The following is a 19,340-nucleotide window of genomic DNA, read 5'->3' on the forward strand; positions in this document are numbered from 1 at the left end:
CCTCGGTCATTCTTTGATCAATTGAAATGAAATTTGGTACACTTCATGTTGACCATGAACTGGGGGTCCATATCAAATTTGGTGACAGCGCCACCTATGGGTCATGGATATGAAAATAGGCTATTTTTGCCCATAACTTCTGAACTGTTTGTCAGAAAATTATGATCTTGATGTCTATGGATTGCTTGGCTCATGGCGCATCTGTCGATGTGTATTATGCCGGGTTTGACCAAACCGCCTGTCCGCCATTTTGAAATTTCACATGAATTGTTATATTTTTTGAACTATTGCACATATCCGTGCAAAAAGTGGTAAGGAGCTTTGACATGATGTCCTGAAGGTACCTGGGAAGTCAGAGTACAGCGCCACCTAGGGGTAATAAACTATAACAGTTCTTATGGAACTGCTTATAACTTTGGAATACTTTGTCTGATATGAATTTCTTTCTGAAATTGTATTCACTGGTTTATGCCGGTTGCAACGATACCTCATTTGTCATTTTCATGACTCTGAATTTTCCAAAATTCTGTTCATGTATTATTGTAAAGCATTTGGTAGATGATTTTTCCGCTACTCCTTTTACAAATTTTGTTTATTTTTTGCCAGGTTCTGCTCGTATAATATTTGGAGCAATCCGCACAGAAATGACTGAACAGGTTTTTGATATTCTGTTCTCTTTCTTAGAAATACCACTCCAAAGTTGACCGTGCCTGTGACGTTGTCTATTTGCCATAGTAAATTAATATGACTGTATATTACATTGTATAGCATTACTATACATAATGATCTGCTTGTCTTCAATTTCACTTGAACTCATGTACATTGTATTTATGTTACTTCTACTTCTGCTGTGTCAATTCTGCATCTTTGGTGATTGACATATGTCAATCCTTGCAGATATCTAATCTTTTTCTGCTGCCTCATGAACTGTGTCAACTGAGTGGCTCATCTAGTTAAACCACATGCATTGAGATTCTGAGTTCCTGGGTTCGAATCCCACCTGAGTCATGACGTTTTGTTCTTCCTCATCAATTCTTCTCAACCTGTCTGTAGTTCACATGTGTTCTATTTTTCCATGTTTGCTGTTGTTGCTCTGCATTCTGCTGGTTCTTGCTGTGCTTTGTGTGCTTGCTGTGCTTTGTGTGCTTTGTGTGCTTGCTGTGTTTTGTGTGCTTGCTGTGCTATGTGTGCTTGCTGTGCTTTGTGTGCTTGCTGTGCTTTGTGAGCTTGCTGTGCTTTGTGTGCCTGCTGTGATTTGTGTAATTGCTGTGCTTTGTGTTCTTGCTGTGCTTTGTGTTCTTGCTGTGCTTTGTGAGCTTGCTGTGCTTTGTGTGCCTGCTGTGATTTGTGTAATTGCTGTGCTTTGTGTTCTTGCTGTGCTTTGTGTTCTTGCTGTGATTTGTGTGCTTGCTGTGCTTTGTGTGCTTGCTGTGCTTTGTGAGCTTGCTGTGATTTGTGAGCTTGCTGTGTTTTGTGTGCTTGCTGTGCTTGCTTTGGGTGCTCATTATTGCGCTGAAGGTGCTTGGCCCCGAGTTGCTGCTTGCAGCTATATTTAGGGGTCAAGCACCGAAGGTGCTGAGACACCTATTGGAATTGTCAGTATTATTATTATTCTGCTGTTTCTTCTTCTTCTTAGCCATAGGCGTCTATGGCAGCCCTATGAACCGTACATAGGAAAATGATGAAATTTGGCACAGTTGTAGTGGTGGTCTTAAAAAGTCACGTGACCAAAAATGGGGTCTCTAGTACTAACTCTATAGCGCCACCAGCAGTGCAAAAATTCAATGTTCAAATGGTTATAACTGCTGATCCGCTTGATCCATGAAAATTCTACTTAGTACACGTGATTGCTCTCCTCATGCTTGTTGTTTTTAATACCTTACATGAAAACTCCACCCATTACAGTAGCGGCCATTTTGAAATGTACAGTATTTCGTTTATTCGCTACTCCTCCTTCAAATTTGGTTAAATTGTTATGAAATTTGGCACAGGTGAACTTTGGAGTGAGCCGCACAGAAATGACCGAACAGAATTTTGATATTTATCTTTGTTCAAAAGTAATAAATGCGCAAACTTAACGAGGTTGACACAAAAATGGTTCTGAAGCTGTATCTCGGTCATTCTTTGATCAATTGAAATGAAATTTGGTACACTTCATGTGGACCATGAACTTGGGGTTCATGCAAAATTTGGTGACAGCGCCACCTATGGGTCATGAGATATGAAAAATGGCTTTTTTTGCCCATAACTACTGAATTGTTTGTCAGAAAATTATGATGTTGGTGTTTACGGATTCCTTGGCTCATGCCGCATCTGTCGATATGTATTATGTCGGGTTTGACCACACCACCTGTCTGCCATTTTGAAATTGATCATAAATTGTTATATCTTTTGAACTATTGAACATATTTGTACAAAAATAGTCAGGGAGCTTCGGCATGATGTCCTGAAGGTACCTGGGAAGTCAGAGTACAGCGCCACCTAGGGGTTATAAACTATAACAGTTCTTATAGAACTGCTTATATCTTCAGAATACTTTGTCTGATATACATTTTCTTTGTGAAATTTTATTTACTGGTTTTTGCCGATCGCAACAATACCTTGTTTGTCATTTTCCATCATTCTGTTCATGTGTTATTGTAAGGCATATGGTAAATGATTTTTCGCTACTCCTTTTACAAATTTTGTTTATTTTATGCCAGGGTCTGCTGGTATAATGTTTGGAGCAATCCGCACAGACGTGACTGAACAGATTTTTCTGCTGAGTGTCAAATTTTTGAGAAATACCTCTGTAAAGCGGACCATGCCTGTCATGCTGTCCCTTTGTCATATTAAAAAGAATCTGACAAAATTTGCCCATGTTGTTCATTATTGTACAAAATGTTCTTCACGAATTCAGTGCCATTTAAGTTATCTGATTGCCCTACACTTTGTATTTCTGTTTATTTTTGCTTTGTTGTGTTATTTCTGCCTTTTCAGTGATTGGCATGTCAATGTTTGCAGTTTTGAAGCCTCTTTTCCACAGCCTTTCAACCCATGATTCCTCAGTGGCGCATGCGGTTAGTGCTGTGCTTTGAGAACCTGAGTTCATGGGTTCAAATCCCATGTGAAGTGGTTTTTTGTCTTAACTTTTTTTCTCACTTAAGTTTTGTGATTTTCATACTATACATTGTATTTCAGTTATTTGTGCTCTTTGTTATCATTTCTACACTTTTGGTAATTGCTGGATATCAATGTTTATAGCTGTAAAGCTGTATTCTATAGCTTGGACACACCAACTCAGTGGTTTAATTGGTTACTCAGTGGCGCATGTGTTTAGTGCTGTGCTTTGGGAACATGAGGTCATGGGTTCAAATCCCAGCTCTTACTTTCACTTATTGAGATTTCCTTTTGTGTTCCCTTTAACACGTTCTTCTCGACCTGTCTGGTTTTCCACACGTTATATTTTTGAAATCTTTTCTGTTGTTGCTCCGCACTGCAGTGGTTCTGCTCTGCATTTGCTTTGCTTCGGGTTCGAGCTCTGTATTGCACGCTTTCTGTGCTTTGCGCATTTGCTGCGTCGTGTGGTTTTTGCTGTGCTTTGGGTGCTCATTGCGCTGAAGGTGCTTGACCCCGCAATTGCTGCTTGCAGCTATATTGGTCATTGTTTCTGTTAGTAAATTTTTCTTCTTCCCCAATGGGAGTCTATGGCAGCCCTATGAAGCGAATGTTAGAAAATGATGAAATTTGGCACAGTTGTAATGTTGGTCACAAATATTCATGTGGCCAAAAATGGGGTCTCTAGCAGTAACTCTATAGCGCCACCATCAGCTCAAAAATTAAATGTTCAAATGGTTATAACTTGTGATCCATTAGATCTATGAAAAATTCTACTTAGTACACCTGATTGCTCTCATCCCACATATTGAATTTGATACATTACAGTAAGACTCCTCCCATTACAGTAGCGGCAATTTTGAAATGTACAGTTTTTCGTTTTTTTGCTACTCCTCCTTCAAATTTGGTTCAAATGTTATGAAATTTGGCACAGGTGATCTTTGGAGTGAGCCGCATAGAAATGACCGAACAGAATTTTGATATTTTTCTTTATTCAAAAGTAATTAATGTGTGAACTTAACAAGGTTGACGCAAAATTGTTTCTGAAGCTGTATCTCGGTCATTCTTTGATCAATCGAGATGACATTTGGTACGCTTCATGTCGACCATGAAATGGGGGTCCATGCCAAATTTGGTCACAGCGCCACCTATGGGTCATGAGATATGAAAAAAGGCTATTTTTGCACATAACTTCTGAATCATTCGTCTGATATATATATCCTTTGTGGAATTAGTTTCACTGGTTTATGTCGATCGCAACGATACCTCGTTTGTCATTTTCCAACATTCTTTTCATGTGTTATTTTAAAGCATATGGTAAATGATCTTTTCGCTACTCCTTTTACAAATTTTGTTTATTTTATGCCAGGTTCTGCTCGTATAATGTTTGGAGCAATCCGCACAGAAATGACCGAACAGATTTTTAATATTCTGTTCTCTTTCTTAGAAATATTGCTCCAAAGTTGACCGTGCCTGTGATGTTGTCTATTTGTCATAGTTAATTACGGTATATTACATTTCATAGCGTTTTTGTTAAGATTGTTTTTCTTGTCTTCAACCTCACTTGAGCTTGTTGATTCTTATATACATTATATTTCTGTTATATCTGCTCTGCTGTGTCATTTCTGCATCTGTGGTGATTGGCATATGTCAATGCTTTCATCTCTGTACACTCTATTCTGCTGCCTCATGAACTGTGTCAACTAAATGGCTAAATGGTTAGTCACATACACAGAGATTCTGAGTTCTTGGGTTCAAATCCCGCCTGGGGCAAGTTTTAATTTGTTCTATTAAAGTTTTGTTCTTTCTCACCTATTCTTCTCGACCTGTCTGTAGTTCACATATGTTCTATTTTCGTCATGTTTTCTGTTGCTGCTCTGCACTGCGGTGGTTCTAATCGGTGATTGCTACGCTTTGGGTACTTGCTGCGCCTTGTGTTCTTGATTCACCTTGGGTGTTCAATGCGCATTGGGTCATTCATACCTTCTATGTTGCTTGCTGTGCTTTGGGTGCTCATTGCGCTGAAGGTGCTTGGCCCCGAATCGCTGCTTGCAGCTATTTATTAGGGGTCAAGCACCGAAGGTGCTGTGACACCTATTGGAATTGTTAGTATTATTATTAGGGGTCAAGCACCGAAGGTGCTGTGACACCTATTGGAATTGTTAGTATTATTTAGGGGTCAAGCACCGAAGGTGCTGAGACACCTATTGTTTCTGTTAGTATTATTAGGGGTCAAGCACCGAAGGTGCTGTGACACCTATTGGAATTGTTAGTATTATTATTATTATTCTGCGTCTTCTTCTTCTTAGCCATAGGCGTCTATGGCAGCCCTATGAACCGTACATAGGAAAATGATGAAATTTGGCACAGTTGTAGTGGTGGTCTTAAAAAGTCACGTGACCAAAAATGGGGTCTCTAGTACTAACTCTATAGCGCCACCAGCAGTGCAAATATTCAATGTTCAAATGGTTATAACTGCTGATCCGCTTGATCTATGAAAATTCTACTTAGTACACCTGATTGCTCTCCTCATGCTTGTTGTTTTTAATACCTTACAGTAAAACTCCACCCATTACAGTAGTGGCCATTTTGAAATGTACAGTATTCTGTTTATTCGCTACTCCTCCTTCAAATTTGGTTCAATTGTTATGAAATTTGGCACAGGTGAACTTTGGAGTGAGCCGCACAGAAATGACCAAACAGAATTTTGATATTCATCTTTGTTCAAAAGTAATAAATGCGCAAACTTAATGAGGTTGACGCAAAAATGGTTCTGAAGCTGTAGCTCGGTCATTCTTTGATCAATTGAAATGAAATTTGGTACACTTCATGTGGACCATGAACTTGGGGTTCATGCCAAATTTGGTGACAACGCCACCTATGGGTCATGATATTTGAAAATAGGCTATTTTTTCCCATAACTTCTGAACTGTTTTTCAGAAAATTATGATCTTGATGTCTATGGATTGCTTACCTCATCCCGCATCTGTCGATGTGTATTATGCCGGGTTTGACCGAACCGCTTGTCCGCCATTTTGAAATTTCACATAATTTGTTCTATTTTTTATTGGACATATCCGCGCAAAAATTAGTAAGGAGCTTCGACATGATGTCCTGAAGGTACCTGGGAAGTCAGAGCACAGCGCCACCTAGGGGTTATAAACTATAACAGTTCTTATGGAACTTCTTATAACTTCTGAATACTTAGTCTGATATAAATTTTCTTTGTGAAATTAGATTCACTGTTTTATGCCGATCGCAACGATACCTCGTTTGTCATTTTCCAACATTCTGTTCATGTGTTATTGTAAGGCATATGGTAAATGATTTTTTCGCTACTCCTTTTACAAATTTTGTTTATTTTATGTCAGGTTCTGCTCGTATAATGTTTGGAGCAATCCGCACAGATGTGACCGCACAGATTTTTGATATTCTGTTCTCTTTCTTAGAAATACCACTCCAAAGTTGACTGTGCCTGTGCCGTTGTCTATTTGTCATAGTAAATTAATGTGACTGTATATTACATTGTATAGCATCACTATACAGAATGATCTGCTTGTCTTCAATCTCACTTGAGCTTTTTGATTCTCATATACATTGTATTTCTGTTAGTTCTGCTCTGCACTGTCAGTTCTGCATCTGTGTTGATGTCAATCCTTGCAGCACCTAAGCTGTTTTTTGCTGCCCCTTGGGCTGTGTTAACTGAGTTGCGCATCTGGTTAACCAGATGCCATGAGATCCTGAGGTCATGGGTTCGAATCCCATGTACAGTGTTATTTTGTCTTAACTTTTTTCTCACTTAAGTTTTGTGATTTTCATACAATACATTGTATTTCAGTTATTTGTGCTCTCTCTTGTCATTTCTGCACTTTTGGTAATTGCTGGATATCAATGTTTACAGCTCTAAATCTCTATTCTATAGCTTGGACACACCAACTCAGGTGTTTAATCGGTTACTCAGTGGCACATGCGGTAACTGCTGTGCTGTGGTAACCTGAGTTCATGGGTTCAAATCCAATGTGCAGGGGTTTTTGTCTTAACTTTTTTTTCTCACTTAAGTTTTGTGATTTTCTTACAATACATTGTATTTCAGTTATTTGTGCGCTCTGTTGTCATTTCTGCACGTTTGGTAATTGCTGGATATCAATGTTTATAGCTGTAAAGCTGTATTCTATAGCTTGGACACACCAACTCAGTAGTTTAAATGTTTACTCAGTGGCGCATGCGGTTAGTGCTGTGCTTTGGGAACATGAGGTTATGGGTTTCGAATCCCAGCTCTTACTTTCACTTATTGAGATTTCCTTTTGTGTTCCCTTTAACACGTTCTTCTCGACCTGTCTGGTTTTCCACACGTGTTATATTTTTGCCATCTTTTCTGTTGTTGCTCCGCACTGCAGTGGTTCTGCTCTGCATTTGCTTTGCTTCGGGTTCGGGCTCTGTATTGCGCGCTTTCTGCGCTTTGCGCATTTGCTGCGTCGTGTGGTTTTTGCTGTGCTTTGGGTCCTCATTGCGCTGAAGGTGCTTGACCCCGCAATTGCTGCTTGCAGCTATATTTAGGGGTCAAGCACCGAAGGTGCTGTGACACCTATTGGAATTGTTAGTATTATTATTATTATTATTCTGCTTCCTCTTCTTAGCCATTGGTGTCTATGGCAGCCCTATGAACCGTACATAGGAAAATGATGAAATTTGGCACAGTTGTAGAGGTGGTCCTGAAAAGTCAAGTGACCAAAAATGGGGTCTCTAGAAGTAACTCTATAGCGCCACCATCAGCTCAAAAATTCAATGTTCAAATGGTTATAACTGCTGATCCGCTTGATCTATGAAAATTCTACTTAGTACACGTGATTGCTCTCCTCATGCTTGTTGTTTTTAATACCTTACAGTAAAACTCCACCCATTACAGTAGCTGCCATTTTGAAATGTACAGTATTCCGTTTTTTCGCTACTCCTCCTTCAAATGTGGTTCAATTCTTATGAGATTTGGCACAGATGATCTTTGGAGTAAGCTGCATAGAAATGACCGAACAGAATTTTGATTTTTATCTTTGTTCAAAAATAATAAATGCGCAAACTTAACGAGGTTGACACAAAAATGGTTCTGAAGCTGTAGCTCAGTCATTCTTTGATCAATTGACATGAAATTTTGTACACTTCATGTGGACCATGAACATGGGGTCCATGCCAAATTTGGTGACAGCGCCACCTATGGGTCATGAGATAATAAAATAGGCTATTTTTGCCCATAACTTCTAAACTGTTTGTCAGAAAATTATGATCTTGATGTCTATGGATTGCTTACCTCATGCCGCATCTGTTGATGTGTATTATGCCGGGTTTGACCGAACCGCATGTCCGCCATTTTGAAATTTCACATAATATGTTATATTTTTTTAACTATTGGACATATCCGCACAAAAAATAGAAAGGAGCTTCGACATGATGTCCTGAAGGTACCTGGGAAGTCAGAGTACAGCGCCACCTAGGGGTTATAAACTATAACAGTTCTTATGGAACTGCTTATAACTTTTGAATACTTTGTCTGATATTATATTTTTGCCATCTTTACTCTTGTTGCTCCGCACTGCAGTGGTTCTGCTCTGCATTTGCTTTGCTTCGGGTTCGGGCTCTGTATTGCGGGCTTTCTGCGCTTTGCGCATTTGCTGCGTCGTGCGGTTTTTGCTGTGCTTTGGGTGCTCATTGCGCTGAAGGTGCTTGACCCCGTATCGCTGCTTGCAGCTATATTGGTCATTGTTTCTGTTAGTAAATTTTTCTTCTTCCCCAATGGGAGTCTATGGCAGCCATATGAACCGTATGTAGGAAAATTATGAAATTTGGCACAGTTGTAGTGGTGGTCATACATAGTCATGTGGCCAAAAATGGGGTCTCTAGCAGTAACTCTATAGCGCCACCATCAGCTCAAAAATTAAATGTTCAAATGGTTATAACTTGTGATCCATTAGATCTATGAAAATTCTACTTAGTACACCTGATTGCTCTCATCCCACATATTGAATTTGATACATTACAGTAAGACTCCTCCCATTACAGTAGCGGCAATTTTGAAATGTACAGTATTTCGTTTTTTCGCTACTCCTCCTTCAAATTTGGTTCAAATGTTATGAAATTTGGCACAGGTGATCTTTGGAGTGAGTCGCATAGAAATGACCGAACAGAATTTTGATATTTTTCTTAATTCAAAAGTAATTAATGTGTGAACTTAACAAGGTTGACGCAAAATTGTTTCTGAAGCTGTATCTCGGTCATTCTTTGATCAATCGAAATGAAATTTGGTACACTTCATGTCAACCATGAACTGGGGGTCCATGCCAAATTTGGTCACAGCGCCACCTATGGGTCATGAGATATGAAAAAAGGCTATTTTTGCACATAACTTCTGAATCATTCGTCTGATATATATATTCTTTGTGGAATTAGTTTCACTGGTTTATGCCGATCGCAACGATACCTGGTTTGTCATTTTCCAACATTCTTTTCATGTGTTATTTTAAAGCATATGGTAAATGATCTTTTCGCTACTCCTTTTACAAATTTTGTTTATTTTATGCCAGGTTCTGCTCGTATAATGTTTGGAGCAATCCGCACAGAAATGACCGAACAGATTTTTAATATTCTGTTCTCTTTCTTAGAAATATTGCTCCAAAGTTGACCGTGCCTGTGATGTTGTCTATTTGTCATAGTTAATTACGGTATATTACATTTCATAGCGTTTTTGTTAAGATTGTTCTTCTTGTCTTCAACCTCACTTGAGCTTGTTGATTCTTATATACATTATATTTCTGTTATATCTGCTCTGCTGTGTCATTTCTGCATCTGTGGTGATTGGCATATGTCAATGCTTTCATCTCTGTACATGCTATTCTGCTGCCTCATTAACTGTGTCAACTAAATGGCGTATCATGTTAGTCACATGCACAGAGATTCTGAGTTCTTGGGTTCAAATCCCGCCTGGGGCAAGTTTTAATTTATTCTATTAAAGTTTTGTTCTTTCTCACCTATTCTTCTCGACCTGTCTGTAGTTCACATATGTTCTATTTTCGTCATGTTTTCTGTTGCTGCTCTGCACTGCGGTGGTTCTGATCGGTGATTGCTACGCTTTGGGTACTTGCTGCGCCTTGTGTTCTTGATTCACCTTGGGTGTTCAATGCGCATTGGGTCATTCATCCCTTCTATGTTGCTTGCTGTGCTTTGGGTGCTCATTGCGCTGAAGGTGCTTGGCCCCGAATCACTGCTTGCAGCTATATTGGTCATTGTTTCTGTTAGTAAATTTTTCTTCTTCCCCAATGGGAGTCTATGGCAGCCCTATGAACCGTATGTAGGAAAATGATGAAATTTGGCACAGTTGTAGTTTTGGTCATACATAGTCATGTGGCCAAAAATAGGGTCTCTAGCAATAACTCTATAGCGCCACCATTAGCTCAAAAATTTAATGTTCAAATGGTTATAACTGGTGATCCATTAGATCTATGAAAATTCTACTTCGTACACGTGATTGCTCTCATCCCGCTTATTGAATTTGATACTTTACAGTAAGACTCCTCCCATTACAGTATCGGCCATTTTGAAATGTACAGTATTTCGTTTTTTCGCTACTCCTCCTTCAAATTCGGTTCAATTCTTATGAGATTTGGCACAGGTGATCTTTGGAGTGAGCCGCATAGAAATGACCGAACAGAATTTTGATATTTTTCTTTATTCAAAAGTAATTAATGCATGAACTTAACGAGATTATTGCAAAATTGGTTCTGAAGCTGTATCTCGGTCATTCTTTGATCAATCGAGATGAAATTTGGTACACTTCATGTCGACTATGAACTGGGGGTCCATGCCAAATTTGGTGACAGCGCCACCTATGGGTCATGAGATAGGAAAAAGGGCTATTTTTGTGCATAACTTCTGAACCGTTTGTCAGAAAATTATGATCTTGGTGTCTACGTATTCCTTGGCTCATTCCACATCTGTCGATATGTATTATGCCGGGTTTGACCGAACCGCCTGTCAGCCATTTTGAAATTTGTGTTAAATTGCTATAACTTTTGAAGTATCGGATATATCGGCAAAAAAATCGGTAGGGAGCTTCGGCAAGATGTCCTGAGGGTACCTGGGAAATCAGAGTACAGCGCCACCTATGGGTTATAAACTATAGCAGTTCTTATGGAACTGCTTATTACTTCTGAATTCTTTGTATGGCATGTAAGCTTTTTTCTGCTGCCACTTGAACTGTGTCTACCGAGTGGCGCATCTGCTAAGTCGTATGCATAGAGATCCTGAGTTTGTGGGTTTGAATCCCGTCTGAGGCAGGTGTTAATTTCTTCTATTAAAGTTTTGTTCTTTCCCACCTATTTTTCTTTACCTGTCTGTAGTTCACATATGTTCTATTTTTGCCATGTTTTCTGTTGCTGCTCTGCACTGCGGTGGTTCTGCTCTGTCATTGCTACGCTTTGGGTTCTTTGCGGTGCCTTGTGTTCTTGATGCACCTTGGGTGCTCAATGCGCCCTGGGTGATTGATACGTTGTATCTTTCTTGCTGTGCTTTGGGTGCTCATTGCGCTGATGGTGCTTGGCCCCGTATCGCTGCTTGCAGCTATATTTAGGGGTCAAGCACCGAAGGTGCTGTGACACCTATTGGAATTGTTAGTATTATTATTATTATTATTCTGCTTCCTCTTCTTAGCCATTGGTGTCTATGGCAGCCCTATGAACCGTACATAGGAAAATGATGAAATTTGGCACAGTTGTAGAGGTGGTCCTGAAAAGTCAAGTGACCAAAAATGGGGTCTCTAGAAGTAACTCTATAGCGCCACCATCAGCTCAAAAATTCAATGTTCAAATGGTTATAACTGCTGATCCGCTTGATCTATGAAAATTCTACTTAGTACACGTGATTGCTCTCCTCATGCTTGTTGTTTTTAATACCTTACAGTAAAACTCCACCCATTACAGTAGCTGCCATTTTGAAATGTACAGTATTCCGTTTTTTCGCTACTCCTCCTTCAAATGTGGTTCAATTCTTATGAGATTTGGCACAGATGATCTTTGGAGTAAGCTGCATAGAAATGACCGAACAGAATTTTGATTTTTATCTTTGTTCAAAAATAATAAATGCGCAAACTTAACGAGGTTGACACAAAAATGGTTCTGAAGCTGTAGCTCAGTCATTCTTTGATCAATTGACATGAAATTTTGTACACTTCATGTGGACCATGAACATGGGGTCCATGCCAAATTTGGTGACAGCGCCACCTATGGGTCATGAGATAATAAAATAGGCTATTTTTGCCCATAACTTCTAAACTGTTTGTCAGAAAATTATGATCTTGATGTCTATGGATTGCTTACCTCATGCCGCATCTGTTGATGTGTATTATGCCGGGTTTGACCGAACCGCATGTCCGCCATTTTGAAATTTCACATAATATGTTATATTTTTTTAACTATTGGACATATCCGCACAAAAAATAGAAAGGAGCTTCGACATGATGTCCTGAAGGTACCTGGGAAGTCAGAGTACAGCGCCACCTAGGGGTTATAAACTATAACAGTTCTTATGGAACTGCTTATAACTTTTGAATACTTTGTCTGATATTATATTTTTGCCATCTTTACTCTTGTTGCTCCGCACTGCAGTGGTTCTGCTCTGCATTTGCTTTGCTTCGGGTTCGGGCTCTGTATTGCGGGCTTTCTGCGCTTTGCGCATTTGCTGCGTCGTGCGGTTTTTGCTGTGCTTTGGGTGCTCATTGCGCTGAAGGTGCTTGACCCCGTATCGCTGCTTGCAGCTATATTTATTATTATTCTGCGTCTTCTTCTTCTTAGCCATAGGCGTCTATGGCAGCCCTATGAACCGTACATAGGAAAATGATGAAATTTGGCACAGTTGTAGTGGTGGTCTTAAAAAGTCACGTGACCAAAAATGGGGTCTCTAGTACTAACTCTATAGCGCCACCAGCAGTGCAAATATTCAATGTTCAAATGGTTATAACTGCTGATCCGCTTGATCTATGAAAATTCTACTTAGTACACGTGATTGCTCTCCTCATGCTTGTTGTTTTTAATACCTTACAGTAAAACTCCACCCATTACAGTAGTGGCCATTTTGAAATGTACAGTATTCTGTTTATTCGCTACTCCTCCTTCAAATTTGGTTCAATTGTTATGAAATTTGGCACAGGTGAACTTTGGAGTGAGCCGCACAGAAATGACCGAACAGAATTTTGATATTTATCTTTGTTCAAAAGTAATAAATGCGCAAACTTAACGAGGTTGACGCAAAAATGGTTCTGAAGCTGTATCTCGGTCATTCTTTGATCAATTGAAATGAAATTTGGTACACTTCATGTGGACCGTGAACTTGGGGTTCATGCCAAATTTGGTGACAACGCCACCTATGGGTCATGATATAGAAAAATAGGCTATTTTTTCCCATAACTTCTGAACTGTTTGTCAGAAAATTATGATCTTGATGTCTATGGATTGCTTACCTCATGCCGCATCTGTCGATGTGTATTATGCCGGGTTTGACCGAACCGCTTGTCCGCCATTTTGAAATTTCACATAATTTGTTCTATTTTTTAACTATTGGACATATCCGCGCAAAAATTAGTAAGGAGCTTCGACATGATGTCCTGAAGGTACCTGGGAAGTCAGAGCACAGCGCCACCTAGGGGTTATAAACTATAACAGTTCTTATGGAACTTCTTATAACTTCTGAATACTTAGTCTGATATAAATTTTCTTTGTGAAATTAGATTCACTGTTTTATGCCGATCGCAACGATACCTCGTTTGTCATTTTCCAACATTCTGTTCATGTGTTATTGTAAGGCATTTGGTAAATGATTTTTTCGCTACTCCTTTTACAAATTTTGTTTATTTTATGTCAGGTTCTGCTCGTATAATGTTTGGAGCAATCCGCACAGATGTGACCGCACAGATTTTTGATATTCTGTTCTCTTTCTTAGAAATACCACTCTAAAGTTTACCGTGCCTGTGACGTTGTCTATTTGTCATAGTAATAAATTAATGTGACTGTATATTACATTGTATAGCATCACTATACAGAATGATCTGCTTGTCTTCAATCTCACTTGAGCTTTTTGATTCTCACATACATTGTATTTCTGTTAGTTCTGCTCTGCACTGTCAGTTCTGCATCTGTGTTGATTGGCATATGTCAATCCTTGCAGCACCTAAGCTGTTTTTTGCTGCCCTTTGAGCTGTGTTAACTGAGTTGCGCATCTGGTTAACCATATGCCATGAGTTTCTGAGGTCCTGGGTTCAAATCCCATGTGCAGTGGTTTTTGTCTTAACTTTTTTCTCACTTAAGTTTTGTGATTTTCATACAATACATTGTATTTCAGTTATTTGTGCTGTCTCTTGTCATTTCTGCACTTTTGATAATTGCTGGATATCAATGTTTACAGTTCTGAATCTCTATTCTATAGCTTGGACACACCAACTCAGTGGTTTAATCGTTTACTCAGTGGTGCATGCGGTTAGTGCCGTGCTTTGGGAACCTGAGGTCATGGGTTCGAATCCCAGCTCTTACTTTCACTTATTGAGATTTCCTTTTGTGTTCCCTTTAACACGTTCTTCTCGACCTGTCTGGTTTTCCACACATGTTATATTTTTGCCATCTTTACTGTTGTTGCTTCGCACTGCAGTGGTTCTGCTCTGCATTTGCTTTGCTTCGGGTTCGGGCTCTGTATTGCGCGCTTTCTGCGCTTTGTGCATTTGCTGCGTCGTGTGGTTTTTGCTGTGCTTTGGGTGCTCATTGCGCTGAAGGTGCTTGACCCCGCAATTGCTGCTTGCAGCTATATTTATTATTATTTTTCTTAATAATCTTAATCTTCCCCAATGGGAGTCTATGGCAGCCCTATGAACCGTATATAGGAAAATGATGAAATTTGGCACAGTTGTAGTGGTGGTCATAAATAGTCATTTGGCCAAAAATGGGGTCTCTAGCAGTAACTCTATAGCGCCACCATCATCTCAAAAATTCAATGTTCAAATGGTTATAACTGGTGATCCATTAGATCTATGAGAATTCTACTTAGTACACATGATTGCTCTCCTCATGCTTATTGTTTTTAATACTTTACAGTAAGACTCCTCCCATTACAGTATCGGCCATTTTGAAATGTACAGTATTTCGTTTTTTCGCTACTCCTCCTTCAAATTTGGTTCAATTCTTATGAGATTTGGCACATGTGATCTTTGGAGTGAGCCGCATAGAAATGACTGAACAGAATTTTGATATTTTTCTTTATTCAAAAGTAATTAATGCGCGAACTTAACGAGATTGACGCAAAATTGGTTCTGAGGCTATATCTCGGTCATTCTTTGATCAATCGAGATGAAATTTGGTACGCTTCATGTCGACCATGAAATGGGGGTCCATGCCAAATTTGGTGACAGCGCAACCTATGGGTCATGAGATAGGAAAAAAGGCTATTTTTGCGCATAACTTCTGAATCGTTTGTCAGAAAATTATGATCTTGGTGTCTACGGATTCCTTGGCTTATGCCGCATCTGCCGATATGTATTATGCCGGGATTGACCGAACCGCCTGTCCGCCATTTTGAAATCTGTGATAAATTGCTATAACTTTTGAAGTATCGGATATATCGGCGCAAAAATCGGTAGGGAGCTTCAGCATGACGTCCTGAGGAAATCAGAGAACAGCGCCACCTAGGGGTATAAACTATAACAGTTCTTATAGAACTGCTTATAACTTCTGAATTCTTTGTATGGGATGTAAGCTCTTTTCTGCTGCCCCTTGAGCTGTGTCTACTGAGTGGCGCATCTGTTAAGTCGTTTGCATTGAGATCCTGCGTTCATGGGTTCGAATCCCACCTGAGCCAGGTGTTAATTTCTTCTATTATAGTTTTGTTCTTTCTCACCTATTCTTTTTGACCTGTCTGTAGTTCACATATGTTCTATTTTTGCCATGTTTTCTGTTGCTGCTCTGCACTGCGGTGGTTCTGCTCTGTCATTGCTACGCTTTGGGTTCTTTGCTGAGCCTTGTGTTCTTGATGCACCTTGGGTGCTCAATGCGCCCTGAGTGATTGATACGTTGTATCTTTCTTGTTGTGCTTTGGGAGCTCATTGCGCTGATTGTGCTTGGCCCCGTATCGCTGCTTGCAGCTATATTTTTTGTTATTAGTTGATATTTTTTCGACCTCAACATCAGCAAAAAACAATAGTATAAGATCAAATAAGATAAACATTTATTGTCCCACAATAGTGAAATTATCAGTGCTGCAGCAGCCCAGTAGATTTTTTAAAACGAGTAAAGAATTTTAATAACAATATAATATCAACAATATATACAATATAAACAAAACATATCAAATTGAGTCCTTGGCACTGTCTGCCAATAAATAATTACCTGGCATTTACTGTGGACACAACATTTCTCTTAGAGGACAGAAAAAAAAGAGTTCTAAAAATAAAGTTGAATCTTTTTGATGAACTATTGTTTTACAGGCCAGAATTCATACACTGAGCTTGGAAGAATCCCATCAGTTGCTGCAGATCTGCCTGACAAGGGACCCAAGCCTCATCTTTGATCTCCTCCATATGTCAACATCAGGAGATGCTCCTCCACCAGGCCCTCCAGCTCCGAGTCAACCCACTTGGTGTGTGTGCCGAAACTGCAGAGAGATGCCCTCAGATGTAGAAAGAAAGTGCTGTGGGCAACAAGACGACTCCTGTATTTCCATGCTGCCCCACATGGAATTGTACATTTTGCAGGAGGGGGTGTTGCGACTTGCCAGAAGGATCTGGAATGATGTCCGGGCTGTGGAGGATCTTCCAGACCCAGGGGAGAGCAATAAACAATTCCGCTACGCTGCATACCGGCAATATGTTGTGTGGCAATATGGGGCACTGGGAGCTGGGCACAGAGTAGTAATTCCTAGTTGCTGTGTTTTGGAAAATTAGAGACCGCTACCCAGATACACATGGACAGTATACAGGTTTCATCCCAAGTAGGGTGTAGGCACAGTACAATAAATAGTATTTATTTTTGTGCCCTGCTTTTTTATTTATTTTGTACTGATTTATATATTGTTCTGTAAAATTTGCACTAATGTATACAGTATGTACAGTCATATTATTATTTAAATTTTGTCATGTTTGAATAAATATTTTGAGTTGATAAATGCCTTTCCTTTATCATTTTAGCATAAACAAGCTATTACTTTTCTTACCTCCTTACATGCTAAATGAATAATGACAATGAATGTGGTATAACACTTTTTGTTTTATTAAAAAAACAACACCAACAACAACAAGAGAGACCTAAGAGGAATACTTTTTTAAACAACTATCTGTCCTTTTGTTGCTTTTGATTGTCATAAACAATCTGTATTTACATATAATAAATTTGAAATATATATATGTTAGAAAAAGAGTGTCCATGGATGGCTGACAGGTCAGGCTTTGCATGATGCGTTGTCTTCTGTGGTGATCTACTCCTTTGGCAGTGATTTACCTTTAGGAAGAATATCACAATTACACATCTGACAATAATTACTGTATCTCAAAGACACACAATGAATGACAACACATTTTTTTTCCCATTTCACACAGTGACAAACATTTATGTGATTCCTTGAATTAGTTTATCCGTAGCTTTGTTTAGAAAACTATTTTAGATCATAAGTTATGATACACTTGCGACTATGGCTGTGCAATATTATCATAATGTCATGTCCTAAAAGTCAGATAAGCAGTAACGTTACCTACGACCTGTAACTCAACTGACTTACACCGACAGAGAAGCTAATGTTAGCATTGGGCTAATACTAGCTACAAAAATAGCTACGTTGCCTAACGTAACATTTATCATGGAAATAACAAATCCCCCCGAAGCAAAACAAATTATTACCTGTTCAGCAGAAAGACCGCAACCTCGGCATCGCTTTTCAGGCCCTTCAGCTCCCTCATTTGTCTCCACCATTCAAATGCTCCACCGATGTTTACGCGAGTTTGTCCTCTGGCTTTATCCAGTACCTGTTGCAGCCTTTTCTGCCTCAGATTTTCTTTTTCTAGGTTTTTTTATTAGGGCGAGCAGTTACCAGCAAAGCTGGCAGTGGTAGTTCCCTATCGAGAGCGGTCTCTCGACATTGCGTCCGCTGACGCTATGGGTTAACTCCTCCCACTTCACCAAAACTGAAATCTTATTGAACAACGCCATTGCAGGGCACTGGCCAATCGTCGCTGACCGCGGGAAGCGGGAGCCTATAAAAGGCGGTGTAAGAGCGACGAACATCAGAATTCTCTTCTTCACTCAAGATGAAATCTTCAAGCAAGTCTATGATCTGCATTCTCTGCGCGGGACCCCTGGAGCAGCCGGACTCCCACGAGCACTGCATCGCCTGTCTGGGATTGGCGCACGCCGAGGCGGCTCTCGCGGATTCTTCGTGCGAGCACTGCGCCGACCTCCCAGCACGCGTGCTCAGGATTAGGAGAGCCGTGGCTCGAGGTCTCGCCGGGGAGCAACCCGCTGCCGCCGCTGTGCCACAGGCGGGTCCCCCCCCCTCTGATTCTTCTCTTGCTCCCCGCCAGGATGGTAACGACGGCGGGAGCTCCTCCGGTGGCGCCCGCCCTTCGGGATCTAAGCGCTCTCCAGTGGAGTTCCACCCGGATGTTTTCCGCCCCCCTTCTGCTTCGGACGTGGCTGTCTCGTTTGGTATTGAGGACGAGGAAGACAGCATGTCTCTTTCTGCATCTACCAGCTGGGCTGAGGCAGAGCGGGAACGCCCGCCTCACGTGGATCTCCAGTCTGAGATGTCTAGGATTATGGAGATGGCGGCAAAAGAGCTGGACCTCAGCTGGACATCGCCTGACGAGCCGGCGAGGAGCAAGCTAGATTCATGGTTCCTCCAATCGGGCCGCCAGCAGGCCGCTCCGAGGAGGAAGACGCCTTTCTTCCCTGATGTTCACGATCAGGTCTCCAAGACATGGTCTGCACCCCAATCGGCGCGCGTCCATGCACCCGGCATGTTCTCGCAGGTAGACGGCGGGGAAGCCCACGGTTACGTGCGCATTCCCCCCGTGGAAGAGAGCGTCGCGGCACACCTTTGCCCTTCCTCCGCGTCACTCGGCGCTGAGCGCGGCCTGCCGTCAAAGCCCTGTCGGATGACAGCCCATCTGGCGGACAAGGCTTATGCATCTTCTGGTGAGGCGGCGGCGGCGCTACACGCTATGGCCGTTCTACAAG

General features: G+C 40.7%; 1 protein-coding gene and 2 long non-coding RNA genes across 3 annotated transcripts in view; 2 read left to right on the forward strand and 1 right to left on the reverse strand.

Annotated features, from left to right (window-relative positions):
• LOC141364291 (uncharacterized) overlaps positions 1-17,165 on the forward strand; it is a 30,207-nt gene extending 13,042 nt beyond the window's left edge. Inside the window, exon 3 of the long non-coding RNA XR_012369995.1 lies at positions 16,601-17,165. This is a non-coding gene — a long non-coding RNA (uncharacterized lncRNA). The remainder of the gene's footprint in view (positions 1-16,600) is intronic.
• LOC141364205 (GTPase IMAP family member 8-like) overlaps positions 1-19,340 on the forward strand; it is a 153,227-nt gene that overhangs the window by 57,680 nt on the left and 76,207 nt on the right. The window lies entirely within an intron of this gene.
• On the reverse strand, positions 17,359-18,212 carry LOC141364292 (uncharacterized). Its single transcript, XR_012369996.1, has 2 exons — positions 18,006-18,212; positions 17,359-17,609 (listed from the first exon to the last, which is right to left on the reverse strand). It is a non-coding gene; the product is annotated as an uncharacterized lncRNA (long non-coding RNA).

This window comes from Misgurnus anguillicaudatus, chromosome 6, assembly GCF_027580225.2.
Source record: "Misgurnus anguillicaudatus chromosome 6, ASM2758022v2, whole genome shotgun sequence".
Lineage (NCBI taxonomy): Eukaryota > Metazoa > Chordata > Actinopteri > Cypriniformes > Cobitidae > Misgurnus > Misgurnus anguillicaudatus.